This window comes from Dioscorea cayenensis, chromosome 1, assembly GCF_009730915.1.
Source record: "Dioscorea cayenensis subsp. rotundata cultivar TDr96_F1 chromosome 1, TDr96_F1_v2_PseudoChromosome.rev07_lg8_w22 25.fasta, whole genome shotgun sequence".
NCBI classification, from domain to species: Eukaryota; Viridiplantae; Streptophyta; class Magnoliopsida; order Dioscoreales; family Dioscoreaceae; genus Dioscorea; species Dioscorea cayenensis.
This window is the reverse complement of record NC_052471.1, coordinates 9098463-9112376: the sequence shown is the minus strand read 5'-3', so window position 1 is coordinate 9112376 and position 13914 is coordinate 9098463. Positions and strand designations below refer to the sequence as shown.

General features: G+C 36.2%; 1 non-coding gene and 1 pseudogene across 1 annotated transcript; one reads left to right on the top strand and one right to left on the bottom strand.

The window, feature by feature from the left end:
- The first annotated feature begins 581 nt into the window (after positions 1–581).
- On the top strand, positions 582–688 carry LOC120267948. Its single transcript, XR_005538635.1, has one exon. It is a non-coding gene; the product is annotated as a small nucleolar RNA R71 (small nucleolar RNA).
- A 5700-nt stretch (positions 689–6388) lies between these two features.
- LOC120284137 lies at positions 6389–7769 on the bottom strand (annotated as a pseudogene).
- Positions 7770–13914: the final 6145 nt, after the last annotated feature.

Here is a 13914-nt window from a genome sequence, read left to right as displayed (position 1 = left end):
GATATATAGCATTTTAACATTATTGGACATTCTAACTATTGGCAAGAGCTGTCATTTATCGCTAAAATTATGGCAATTCCAAGAAATGCTTGAGTTGCTAGTTTGATCAATTGAGGTAATTCCAAGAAATTCTTGAGTTGCTAGTTTGATCAATTGAGTCACCAAAGACTTTGCCTGGTTCAACTAGTTTGATCAATCGAGTCCCCACAAAATCCACATGCTCAACAAGTGTTGCACCACCAACAAAAATAGAACAGTCATATGAGGTATATCTACCTCCACATCCCTCACACTTCATCACTACTTCCACTCTTGGAGAAGTTAAGAATGTCTAACTTCTTGCTCAATGCTTCTACTTGGGTTGCTAGGGATGTAACTGCATCAATCTCATGAAGACCGGCTACCTTCTTCTTCTCACGAACATTTTGTTAATGATTGTTCATAGCCATTTCTTCGATAAGTTATCGAACACCTTCTGGGGTTTTGCTTCCTAAGGTACCTTCTGCTATAGCATCAAATAACTGAGATTCGTGCTTGGATTCAACCCATTGTAGAAGGTGTGAACAATCATCCACTCGGGAAACCCATGTTGAGAACATTTCTGCAGGAGATCCATGAACCTTTCTCATGTCTCAAAAAGAGACTCCAATTCCATTTGTACAAAAGAAAAGATCTCATTCCTGAGCTTCGCAGATTTTCCAGGAGGGAAGTACCGAGCAAGAAAAGCTTCTAGCATTGCGTCTCATATAGTGATTGATGCTTGAGGTAATGACTGTAACCATTGTTTTGCTCTCTCTTTTAAGGAAAATGGGAAAGCTCTCAACCGAATAGCATCATCTGTTACCCCATTGATCTTGAGCATGTCACACACTTATAAAAAATTCTCAATGTGGTTGTTTGGATCCTCGTCGGCTAAACCATTTAACTGTGCGGACTGTTGTACCATCTGAATGAAACCTGGCTTGAGCTCAAAGCTTTGAGCTGTAATTGGTGGCCGGACAATACTAGACTATTTGCTATGAACTGTAGGTCGTGTATAGTCTGAGAGTGTCCTCTGCTGCTCATTCTACTTAGCCATGTTGTCAGACCCCTCAACCTCTATTTCATCTTGTAGTTCTATTCTTGTACATGTTTCTTTCCCCGTCAATGAATTCTTCACTCAATCTCTAGATCACCTTCAACTAATGTCGAAGGGTTGCCTCGGGTCATAACATGAATTTGAAATCAAGAAAATAAAACAAATTAGAACGATGGAAGAGTAGAAAATATGGAATAGAATAGATGGTGAATAGCTAAAATAAAAAAGTATAATTGTTTCTAAAAAGCCTATTCCCCGGAAATGGCGCCAAAAACTTGGCACACCCTTGCGTGTGTGTACCGCAAGTGCACGTGTCGAAGTAATAAAGTACCCAAAGGGTGGATAATCAAATCCACAAGGAATAAACTCTAGAAACAAATAATATTGCTAAATAGCCACAGTGAAAATCAATTGGTGAATATGTTCAAGATGATAACAAAAGGCAAGAAATAAGCAAAGGGCAAGAAGAGGAGACAATAAAAAATAAAGTGGGGGTACTCGGACAATGTTCCCATATGATTCTGGTTTCAAGTGCAAGACTAAGATTGCGCTTCCCTAATTGAGATTCAATGAGTCGTGGAAATCCAAAAACACAAGGTCCCAAATCCAAGGTCAAACATGACTAGTCTCCCTACAAGATCTCGGCAGAAAGAAGACTCTCGACGCCTCACACCACGTATGACTACTTAAAGCTCTAAAGATTCTAAGTGATAAACCCTATTCCCAAATTTAGATCAAAACCTTTGTTCCAGGTGAAGGATCCCTAATCACAACTAAGCCCCAACGAAGAAGGAACTCTCAACGCTTCACTCTGTTGTAATTGCATAGAACTCTTGGAATGTGGAAGTAGAATAAATCACATTGGAGGGGAAAAGGGGATGTTCCGCTACCTCTCAACTCACCCTCTCAACCCTCTTCAACCTTGTTAAATCTGATCCTAATGGTGATAGTCACTCATCAAAAGGATGATTAGAAAAGGTTCTCAACCCTAGTGTCACTCTAAGGGAAAACTAAACATCAAGCACACAAGAATAAAACTCAAACAAATACTCAATTATAGGAAACACAATAAAAGTCAAAGAAACAAATACATCTTAGAGTTTACATGTCCAAATACACACTAGGGGTTTAGCTCTCTATAGAGCAATACAAAATCAAAGATGAGTTCAAATAAAAGTGCAAACAATCCATAAAGATAACCCCCTTTTGTCCCATGATGATGGCCTCCAAGAGTTGCTCCTTCTTCACCAAAGACTCCTCCGTCGAGCCTAGGCCATATTTCAACGAATCGATATTATTTGCGGCTCCCCCAATAACTCTCCTTTGAAGGAAATAGATATTGAACGAAACACTCTAAAACCTTACAAAAACTTCCTCCAAACCCTAGCCGTGCTCCCTCTCCCAAGATAGGAAAAAGATCCCAAAATAAATCTTCAAACCGTTTATTTAAACCCTCAAATCGGGAATCTACACGGCCGTGTGGAATTTTCACACTCCCATGTGGATTTTCAGCTTTCCTAAAAACTGCTCAAACGTACTCCAAACTCCATTCCGTTTTCTTCTGAGGCCATCTGGATAGACACACATCCTTGTGGTAAGTGATGGGCATTTCTTGATGCATAAAACCCATGTGGAGAGCTTTTGAAATCTTCGAACAACCCAGAACATGAGCATGAGATTGTCTTTGTGCCCTTCCACATCACTCGTTCACTTGAACTCTTTAGAAGTTGGCACACACCCTCGTGTATAAAATCACAGCTTGTATCTTGCTTGTTATGTTGCACAAAAGAACTCCAAAAAGAACCTCCATGACCTATTTTTGCATTCTTTCTCCTCAACATGCCTTCACAACCCTAAATACACAAAAGAATACAAAAATATGATAATGAGCCATACAACCTGAATAATACTCCAAGTAAGATATACTAAGTAATATGCATACATAAGCACTTATCAAGACCACAAGACCTTTACTCCACTATCAAAATCTTAAAGCATAATTGTGCTTTTATGATTTGTCACTCAGTAAGTATAAAGAACAGAAATCTAATAATAGTTCAAATAATAATCATATTAAATAAACTAAAATTAGCAAAATCTAGACGATAGCAGTGGTACCCAACTACACTATGTAAAATTGTAGATGACAAATATGTACTCATACAAATGCTAATCCTATGCAAGTGCAATCACCAATTATGTGCAAGTGCAAACACAAATTATAAAAAATATAAAAAAGAACCAGATGTATATGCCAATGCTAATTATATGGGCATGCGAACACCAAAGTCTTGCTAATGAAGAGTTCAATTTATTTTGTTGTAATCTCATGTGCACATATTTGATATTTCAATCCATGTACTTTTGTCTTGTAATTCACATTTCTATCCATGTACTATTTCCATGTGATTGACCTTTTGGTCCGTCTATTTTTCCATGAGATTGATTTTTCGGTCCATGTACTTTTACCAAATGATTAATCTTTTGATCCTAGTACTTTAGTATGTATTTTGTGAGTGTTTGGAAAACCAGTCACATTGTTTTTTTAAGTTCATATGCAAGGGACAAGTTATGCATGTGAAACCATATCTAATCAAATTCATAAGTGAATGGGATCTTATACAAGTGATTTCATATGTGAGTGGAAACAAAGACACATGAAATCATATAACTACTTTCTCAACATATTATGTAAGGTATGTAAGGTATGTAAGGTTGTTCAAACAAAAGCATTAACTTGTTACTAATATCACATCTAGTCAAGCAAGTAAGTAATGTATTTAGGAACTCCTGTGTAATTCATATGAACCCATTTAGATACAAAACACCAATTCATTTTACTAAATTTCATTGCCAAGTTTCCATTATTCCATTAAACAAAAGTAGTGAATGCAAAACAAAATCAGTTGATGCATGAACTCATCAATCCACATAGATGACCTTGATACAAAGTTGACAAATTATGTTGACTCGTACTTTATAGATGACCTTGATGAGAAACACTCTTTAACCAGTTATGTATTCACTTTGGTGGAAAAGGTATCTAATAATCCACTATTGCTTTGTCTACTACAGAAGCTAAATACATGGCTCTGCCTAAAGGTATTAAATAGATAATTTAGCTTAAAGGTCGATATGTACACAAGTGTACTTGCCAATCTTGTAATAGAGTGTGCTGAAGAGCAAGGTATCTATCCTCAGGGAGAACATAGTCTGCTTGTACTAATCCTTAATCCAAAAACTAGCCTAATCAATGTGGCGTGATATGAAACCAAATTAAAAAGAAAACAAAAGTCAAAGCAATGAAGAAGATATGGCTAAACAAGCAAGGGAACGAGATGCTCAGCTATAGACTCCCTCTGCGGTTTTTTATATACAGGACGATGGCTGTAAGTGTAGCAAACCTAATTGAACAGAGAGAATTTCTACAGTATACTACCCCCTTTGTCAAGATAAATAGTAATTGATCCGGTGTGGTGATAATACAGACAACCCTATGATCGCATTGCACTCTATGAAGTCTTAAAAATAATTGACAAGAATTCAAAATGTAGACAATTATTCTCTTGAAGTGATTGCCCTAAATCCCACACAAAGTAGAAACAAGATCTCTCAGTAGAACTACTCCCTATGATTGCAAAGATGATAAAATTACTTGCCAATTTACTCGGAGGGGTTGTGGGATGAGAATTCTTGACTCTAAAGAACCCTATCTCCAGACATGCTCACAACTCCCCTTTAATCGTGAGTTGCCTATACAAGGTGGGTCTCTTAACTCATCACACAAGCACATTAAACATGAATCTAGGGCTTTCACATCAATAACATTCAAGAAAAATGAAAACACGCAATTGAATTCAAAAGTGAAGAATTGCAATTGAAAATCAAAGTAAACTACGAAAGATCCATAACTAAAGTCAATCAAACATAACCCTAGAGTTCATCTATGCCCAAACACCTACAAATTAGTTCTCCGTCAAGGGAGTGTGGAATCGAAAATATGCATATGGCATCATGAAAAGACACCAGACGATATATCGAAGCACAAATATCGTATTTGTTTTGTGTGGGTTCTTTCATTCCTAATAGAGGCAAGCCTCTATTATTAATTACCCTAGATTAGAAATCTTAGGAACCTCCGATTAAGGGCAAAAAGTACAAGTAGAAGATTTGCGAATTTTAAATCCTATTATTTTGTTATATAAACATATTTATTACATCATATATATATATATATATTTTTATCATCGCCCTACTTGCTCAGTGCCTTGTCACTGCGTTGCCTGCCGCATTGCCGTTTCCTGCCGCATTGCCGTTTTGCAATTTTTGTTGCCATTTTAAAATAAACAAGTCACTGCTGATTGTGTCTTGTTACTATATTGCATGTCTTGTTGTCATCCTCTTTTTTTTTTGGGAATATGTCTCATTGTTGTTTTGAGACAAATTTAGCCATGACATTGAGATGAGCACCCTTATCGTTGCTTTGAAATTAGCCGTGCTTATTTCTCTGCTATTCATTTGCTTACATATCATTTCTAGATATATATATTTTAATTTATTTATTTTAATCCACACTTATCATAGTGGGTTATATTTATTTATTTATTTTTTTGGAGAGGGCCGTGAGCATATAACATGCATCTGTTCATGCTTACATATAATAATTTTTCTTTTAAAATATCCCCATGTATATCCCTCCAAGGTGGGCGATTTCTTCGATTTTTTTATTATCATTTTTTTATGTCATGAGACCATAGCATGCTTTTTCCTTTATTATTGTTATTATTATTGGTGTATATCATTTACTCTTACGAAAACATGAACATGCATTTTTTTTTAATGTATGCATAAGCCACGTGAAAATATTTTAACCCCATACTCATCATTTAAATGGTGGGTCCCACTTGAGTATATGCATGCATACCTACTCGTTCATTTTTTATATGCATGTTTCATTTTTTCCTTATCTCATGCTAGCATAAAAAAATTGTTTTATGTCATTCCCATATGCATGGTAATCCTAACTTCTAAATGTCTGAGTATGCATGCATTATATATATATATATATATATTAAAAGATGGGCCCACCTCTTTAAGTCATGATCACGTGCATCCCTTTTTAAAAAAATTCATTTTTTTTTATTTTATTATGCGCGTATGTATGCATGAATTTATTTATTTATTTATTTATTTTTGCATGCATGACTTATTTAAGGTTTCTTATTCTTTTTCTTCGATCACATTTAATCACTGTAATGAAACACTTCATTCTTTTTATTTTTATTATTATTTATTTGTTTTGCGAGGATGTTATGCACAGTAATTTGAAGAAATGGCATGATCCTTCGTTTTCTTGCTTTGAGATATCTGACTTTTTCTTTTTGAGGATGAATAGTTTAGAAATGGATGATCGTTTCCCGGTGTATGTGCTAAGATTCCAGCACATAAAAGTTCTCATAGGCATGACCTTAGTATCTCATATCGTGCTTGAAGGGTGGGTGGACCAACATAAGCCTTGATATCTGCCTAGTCAATAAAAGCAATATCTAGTTATATTTAATAATAACATTTGGCCATGATTATGGTCTGTCCATCTGAGTAAACAAAGCATTAACAACCCGAATTGAGTCTGAAGATTCTGAACCTTTACCAACCAATTTTCCACTTTTCAGAAAAACCATTTCTGAACGAGGAATGGGCAATAACCTCTACCGATTGGCACATAGAATATCTTGACTTAAAATAAAATGTATATAGAGCTTCTGAGCCAATGCTTTACATAAAGAAGTCTTCCCAATTCCAGGAGGCCCATGCAATAGGATGATCCGATTCCAGTAAACAAGGCAAGGATCTACACCTCGCTCAATAAACAAAAGAGCACTAGCAGCATACTGCAGTAATTACTGTTTGAAACTAGTTTCATAAATTAAACCCTCTCTCATTCCATTAAATTCTCTAGCAGGTAAAACCTACTCATTAAAGCTAGAAAGCATATCATTTCCATTTATTTTTCACCAGGATCCACTTCACTATGCATAACAGAACTTTATGATTATCAATAGACTCATCTGTGCTGTACAGAAGGAAAGCTTCATCTGCAGGAAGGACCCTCAGCATAGCTTAAACTCCACTTTTCCAGCATTCTTTCCATGGCGATGAGGACATTCTCAACAGACCTCAACTGAAACCAAGACCTTGTCATCAGAAGCAGGGATCAGGGAAGGCGAGGAGTCTAGGGAAGTAATGACCGCAGCAACAATGAAGAACGCGAGATAATTTAAAATTAAAGATGGAGGCGGTTGATAGGCGAAGATCAGAGGCACCACGAGCAGGGACTTGGATGAGAGAGAAACTAGAAGCAAATGGTCTCTCTCTCTGCGGGTAGTAATACCTCTTGCGCTGGGTCCTCCTGGTGCCTTCGGGGACTGGCGTCGGCTTCCTCAGTAATTCTTTTTCGGCGATGGCGGCGGTGGCGTCAATGGTGGACCTGCAGCGGCGAGATAGCGGCGACAACAAGCGGCGGCGGTGACATGCTTGGCGGCATTATTTGACCATCAAGCATGTCTCGGTGATGAATAGGCGGCAGCGGCGGCGTGCGGCTGGCGTCGATGGCGGATACTGACGGCGGATAGCGGCGACAACAAGCGGCAGCGATGACATGCTTGGCGGCATTATTTCGACCATCAAGCATGTCTTGGTGATGAATGAGCGACAGCGGCGACGGCGTGCGGCGGCGACGAAAAAATCTTTTTATGTATATATATGTATATAAGGATACGGGGAGAGGAAGAGAAATATACCTCTTCTTTCGTTCTCTTTCCTTCTTCCTATTTTTTTCTCACTCTCTCCCCTCAATCTCTCTCAGCTTCCTCCTCCCTTTTAAAAGCTTTGACCACCACTTTTTTTTTCCTCATCCCGTGATATCTCTCCCCTTCTTATCCATCCCATGAAATCTCTCCCTTTCTTATCCATCCCGTGAAATCACAGCGAATAATATATATTTTTTTTTTTTAAATTTCAAATTTTAAAACTTTTTTTTTAAAAAAATTTCAAATTTTTAATAATTTTCCTTCCTTTTTATATTATTATTATTTATTTTATTTTATTTTATTATTTTATTATTATTTTATTATTTTTTTATTTATATTTTATTTATATTATTTATTCATTATTTATTTTTTTATTTCTTTTATTATTTTTATTATTATTTTTTTATTATTATTTTTATCTATATATATATATATATATATATTTTAAATTTACTTAATCCCAACTTCTGATTGTGATTTGATTTTTTTCCTAATTAATTTTTTATTTAAATTTTTTTTTATTTTATTTATTATATATATTTATTTATTACTTTTTAAATTTTTATTTCAAATTTCAAATTTTAAATTAATAATTTATTTTTTTCGAATTTATTATTATTATTATTATTATTATTATTATATATTGATTTATTTGATTTATTTGATTTATTATTATTTTTTTTAAAATTTTTTAAAATTTTTTATTATTATTCACTTAACTCCATTTGCCTTGGGATGTGTGTTCAAGCGCTTCAAGATTTGTACTTTCTCAAATTGCCTCAAGATCCGTTCTTAGAGGCAATCTTGTAAATTTTGCATTCATGCCTCGAGATATGTTCTCAAGTGCAATTTTGTAATTTTGCATTTATGCCTCGGGATATGTTCTCAAGGGCAATTTTATAATTTGCATTTTGCATTTAATTTGGAATTTGCATCCTAGTCCAAAACAACCAAATAATCAATTAAGACTAGGACATTTAAACTTTAATTCTAAATATATCAGGATATATTAGAATTTAAATTAAATTGGAATTTGGTTTTCATTAGGACATTGAGTTTTATTAGGACATGCATTATTTTATTTATATAAACAGGGAGAACAATCAAACAATTCACAAGAGATAACAAGCATGACTGAAAGTATTAAGAATCCCTTTTCTATTGTACCTCTTTAGATTGCGAAAGAACTTCCCCCTTTCTTTCCACGAACGCCGCCCAGGTGCACCTCGACCGCATCAATCCTCTCTCTTAAAGGTGGATAAGCCTTCTTTCCTTGATGAATCACCCTCAGAAATATAGAGAAACTCTCCCTTCTTTCCTTAAAGCTTGGTCATCAAAAGATAATTTCAAAACCCTAGTCAGAGTCTTTTATACCTAGCCACTTACAGACAACTCACATATGAGTTAAATTTTTTTTTTTTAAAAAAAAAGAGTGTGAAATATCAAGTTAGACTAATAATTAATAAGGGATTAATTAATGTATAAAAATATTGTTAAATTTGTTCAATAATGAGACTAATCTCAATATAATAAAAGAAAGGTCAAATTCCCTAATTAGTCCCTATACTATTACAAACCTTCCCTTTTGGTCCCTCTACTATTTTTTGGTCAAATTGAGTCCCTGTACTTTCACAATTAAGAAATTGTAGTCCAAAGGCAAACAACCGTTCAGTCTGCCGTCTCTTTGTGATATGCTGGCATTTTTAAATGCTGACATGGCGAGGCCATTGATGAATTAATATTTTAAAACTTAAATCAGTGGATAAGGATAAAAGAAATAATAAAAAACTAAATTCGGATATTTTGATTTGGATTCGAATTTGCGACCCCGATCCTTTCCTTTCACCATCATGCCCTAATCTTTCTCTCCACCTGTGAAGCGTGCCCTAATCTTTCTCTCCACCTGTGGAGTCATCTCCATCCATCACCATCGCCATCGCCAGGTTGAGAAATCTCTATCACCGGGTTTGCAATCGTAGAGGGACCACCTCGCTTGTGGATAGTTCATCATCGCCAGGCCGAGAGATCTCCATCGAGCCATCACCATCGCCATCATCATCACCATCCAATTCCACAATTTTAGCTTTTGATTATGCAAAAAACTGTGCTAATTGGCAAGCTTCATGTGAGCATCCTGGTGATGATGCATGAGGGCTGCAGTTCAAGTGCTAAGATTCAAGTAATATGTTTTTTTTCCCTTTTCACAACTTGTATGTTTTTTCTCAATAAACCAGTTTGAAGTATTTTCAACTTCATGGTTGTATAATAATTCAATAAATTCAAAATATAGAATACAATTTTTTTTCAAATACAAAATACAGTATATACAATACATGACACAATTTGCAGCTTGTCCAATAGCAGGACACAACATCAATTCTACTTTGTAGCTTGTAAGTGGAACAAAAAACTATTCAATCAGTAATTTTACAGGTTCTCCAATCAAACAAATACATAAACTGCAAATTCAAACACAAAAGATTGTACAAAATTTTAGTAACAAATTCCATCACAAATATAGTACATTCCAAAAAATTCTAATATAATTTCCAACTGGATATTCATTATAAAATGACTACAAACATATCAATACATAACATATGCCAAAATTTGCAACTACAATCAACAAATCACAACATCATGTTTCACATGCCAAAATTTGCAGATGCAGTAAGATTTGTACATTAGACTTGACGTACTTAACATATTGTTTGCAAAATAAGCCAAAAATGAATCACCACAAGCAACTGAGTACATCAACTTTGGTGATCTCTTGAACCTACAGCCCTAGTAGTGCTTTGTTGTGTTGACAACAACTCTGGTTGATCAATTATGGTTGAAATTTGTTGGCTTGGTTCCTCTACAATCTGGGTGTTCTTCTGAGCAACCCTTTTATCCTTTCTTGCCTGTAGATTACATACTCACCAAATAACATAAATCAATTACCCAAAAATGGCAATCATGTATGCAACTAATGGATTTCACAGGAGATAAGATGTCACCTGTAATTCAGATGCAGTTATGAAATTGAAAGCATGAGGGTTTTCCCTGCCAACCAGAAGTTCACCTGTGTGGGCACCCTTTAGTAACAAATTTTCCCATTAGTAATTGACTCACCATAAATCTATTATCAATTAACAATAATGATTATTACATTCTACACTTACCCTCAATATACTGATTGAAGGACCACCAGCAACTCTTACATTCTCTCTTAATGCAGCAGATATTCCTCTCCTATTTCCCTTTGATGTATTTGTAATATTCTTCCCTTTTGGTTCTTTAGTAGCATTTTGTCTGTGTTTTTCATGGCCACTTGAATCAACCTCTGAAGGTCTTGATGTTGGAGCATCACTTGTGGCCTGCATAAGCACAACATTATTCAATTAACAACACTTAATTAACAACACTTAATTAACACTTAATTCAAATAACTTACAGTGATGGCTCTATTTGGACACCGCAACTTATTGTGACCTTGTTTATGGCAAACCCTACACGTCATAACTCTTCCTGCCTTAGAAAGTCTTGATGTGCCTTTACTCTTCCCTTCCAATGGCTCTCTTTTCCTTTTTTTTGCAGGTCGGCCAGGCATTCTCTTTACCAGTGGTGGTAGCATAGGACCTTCAACACTTGTTGGCCAATACATCCTTCCTCTTACTGGGTTGACATTGAACTTGTAGGCTTTTAGATATGTATCCTTCATCAGCCATGTAGATAGAAAACTTACTGGATCTGCACCACAAAATATGATCACTGCCAGTGCATGTTCACAGGGAATCCCTGTTTTGTCCCATCTCCCACATGAACAAGAATGATTTTCTAATCTAACCACATGCCCATGCCTCACATGTTGGACCATGTCATCGAAGAACACCTCATGGCTTGCCCCACCGTTCCATTGAACCCTCCACTTTACACTTTTGTTTCTTTCTTTCTCAATTTTAGCAGCTATGTTGGGTCCACAGTCTAGTCTCCACTTTATGGCATAATCCCTTTTGGCAACTAACCGATTCATCACATACTGTCTGATTTCTTCAAGCATGCCAATGATGGGTTTGCTTCTGGCCTCTAAAAGCACCCCATTGAAGGTTTCGCACATGTTGTTGTCAACATTCTCACATTTAATTATGTCACTTATAAAAGCCTGACACCAACCAGTAACTGGCCACTTTTCCAATAATTCTTCCACAGCCAAGACTCCCCCCTTGAAATTCCTCATGATTCCCAAGTATTTCTGCATCTCAGGTTGACTTGTTGCCCTAGCAATGTTCCAAAAATTCAGTTGTAGCTCTTTGCCTTGGAATTTCTCGCCCCATCTCGCATAAATGTGTCTTGCACACATTCTATGCTCTATTAGAGGCATAAGTGTGCTAACTGCATGGATTAAACCCTGACAAGAAGAAAATGATGCATTAAAATGATAATGGCAGCAATGAAAAAAAAAAATTAAGTCCAACTACCAACCTTCTGCATGTCACTAACCACAGCCCATCCTAGTCCATCTCCAATGCATAAATCAACCTGCAAATGCTCAATGAACCAACTCCAAGTCTCAGTCGTTTCTTTGTCTACAATAGCCCATGCGATAGGGAACATTTGATTGTTCCCATCTCTTCCCACTGCCACAAGCAACTGCCCTTTCATCAAACCTTTCAGAAAACATCCATCTAGGCCTACCAACCTTCTACAACCAGCAATAAAACCTTCTTTAATAGCAGCTAGGCAGATGTACATTCTTTGAAAAATTGGTAACTCATCTGGTCTTTTCCTTTTAGAGACAACAGTTACAGTGCTGCCAGGGTTAGACTCCTTCAACTCCATTGCGTAGTTGTTAAGCACCATGAAATCTTCAGTAAATTGTTGTTCAATTTTTGTAAGAACCACCCCTTTAGCATTCCTGCAGACCTTGTTGGTAACAAATACCCCTATCTCCCTCCTAACCATTGCCTTCAGGTTAATAGGCTTAATAAAAGGCATGACACTTATTAAGTCTCCAAATCTCTTAGCAACAACACTAGCTGTCACCCTTTTGTTCTTTGTTGTTTGGAGAAGACAAGAATGTTCTGCTACATAGTGCTTGACAGTGTATATTTTCTTAGTATTACACCAGGAACATAAAATTAGCCATGTACACCCTTTTGCAGAACAAATCGCTCTCACCCTAATTGCATCATTCTTCACATATTTATACTCAAACCCTTTCCTTGTTGAAAAATCCACAAGCATACTTTTAAATTGTCTCAGGTCTGTAAATCTAAGATCTAAGGAGAAATCAAGTAATGGGGCATCAGGGTTGTAAAATTTTGTACTAGACCTATGCCTTTTTGCATCATCGGCATCAGATTCTTCACTAGTTTCTTCATAACTTCCCGGGTCTGATGATTCAATATAATCACTGTCAAAACCTACAACTTTCCCATCATAAGCAGTGTTTGGATCTATGTTTCCTCCTTCCATACCAACAGTGTCACCAACCCTGCCACCATCTAAACTGTTGTTGTCATTTTCTCCAATACCTGCAGATATTGTTTTCTTCAGCTGGACATACTTGCTCACTTTGACCCTGGCATGTTCCCTCTCATCATCTGCATCTGAGCCTAAAATTGGGACATCTACTAGCATCTCCTCTTCTTCCTCACTTGAGATGTTCTCATTTTCACTCCCATCATCCTCATTCATCTCTAACTGTATATCACTAGCAGGACAAGACATTGAACTGTCTATTAATTTGATAGGACTACCCATTAGATTATTTGATAATTCTGCAAGCTTAGAGCATAAAACACTTGGCAGTTTCTCACCATGTTCTACATCTGAACACTCCACATAAACATCTATTGTGGCATGTCTCATTAGTTGATCTACTAACTCCATAATCCCATCATCAGTTTTAATAGTTTTTAGTGATCCCCCATCATCCATAAAAAACAAGTTCAAAGATTTCTCAATATCATAACCTAGCTCTTTCAAATCCCCCAACAGATCCCAATAACAAAGCTTATCAGGGTCCACTGCAAATTCTAC